Consider the following 1,236-nt stretch of genomic DNA (forward strand, 5'->3'; position numbering starts at 1 on the left):
CTGAGCCGTCTCACACAGCTCCAAGGGTCTGGATGCTGTGCACTGTGCTGCACACCGAGTGCCTGACCACTGGAGCCGTGTCACGCTCCCCACTGATAGAAGTCTTCAGGGGCTCTTCCTAGGCTACTGCTTCGCAGCTCTCCTCAACTCTTCTAAGCCCTGCTCTTCTCTCTTCTCTGTCCCTGATGCATCTGCCCCTTGTGCTGGGTACGCAGCGCCTTTTATACGCTCCAGGGCTCCGCCCCTGAAGTCTGCCGAACCTGAAAGTTTGCAGTCTTTAGTCAGGTCTGGAGGAGCTCTTCTCCCCCTCCCCTCCCCTCAGGAAAGGGGCGTGATGTTACTTCTCTTGCTGTTTCCTGATTGGTGGATGGCTTCCACCAATCAAAACAGCAGAATCTCAAGCCTGGGACTCAACCCAAGCTCTGAAAGGTAAGCCTGCTACATCTGATATCGTTTACTAGACCAACTCCAATAGTTGGAAACATTCTTCTTTGCAAGCTTTTGGGTATAAATAACCTTCCTCAGACTGAGGAAGAATCTGCAGTTGGTGTGTCCTCTTTCCAGATTGAATTCATTCACTGCCTTTCTGCACCAATAGTATTCAGTGGGAATGGAGGTACTTCAAGGACCTGAATGATCTGGGATCTGGTTATGTTAAGTAACACCTCCCACCTAACAGTGTGAAGTTCTCAGAGGCCATTGCCTGTGATGACTTGCCCAAACCTCTGGTTCGGGCAAGTTTACTGAATGATGCAAAGACTATTTGCTAGTTCAGTTTTTGGATGAGTCCTCATTGCTTTTGGTGTGTTTCTTTTGTGTTGTGCATTTCCTAGCCAACAGCCCAATAAACAAGACAGTGAAGTAGATGCTGTCTGTTGGGTAATCTATTCCTTTTAATTGTGAAAGTATTTAGAAGTTGTTGTAGCTTTAGGGTGTGTGTACACAAAACGGGGGCCCTAAATTGAAGTGGTGAGTTTTTAAAAACACCATTTCAATTTAGGGCCAAGTAACCCCCTGTGTCATGCACACATCCATGCCTCTCTGGCAGTGTGGAGGGGAGCTGCCAGTGGACGGAGTGGTCCCCATGCTGTGGCGGGAGGAGGGGAGCTGGTGCTTCTGTCTGCAGCAGTGGTGGGCCCCCTCAGGTGGCACCTGCCTTCAGACACTTAGCTTGGGCAGTCCCAGGGGGCACCGCAGTTGCTCAGGGAAGCACTGGGCCCCTGCACAGTTCAGGCA

At 50.6% G+C, this 1,236-nt stretch overlaps 1 protein-coding gene across 1 annotated transcript in view; it reads left to right on the forward strand.

Moving 5' to 3' along the window:
* The window catches only part of KAT2B (lysine acetyltransferase 2B), a gene marked incomplete at its 5' end in the record, with an annotated part of 84,413 nt that overhangs the window by 15,441 nt on the left and 67,736 nt on the right, over nucleotides 1–1,236 (forward strand). The gene's annotated exons all lie outside the window — the stretch shown is intronic.

The sequence above is a fragment of the Crocodylus porosus genome, unplaced genomic scaffold (assembly GCF_001723895.1).
Source record: "Crocodylus porosus isolate Cpor-Errol unplaced genomic scaffold, CroPor_comp1, whole genome shotgun sequence".
NCBI classification, from domain to species: Eukaryota; Metazoa; Chordata; order Crocodylia; family Crocodylidae; genus Crocodylus; species Crocodylus porosus.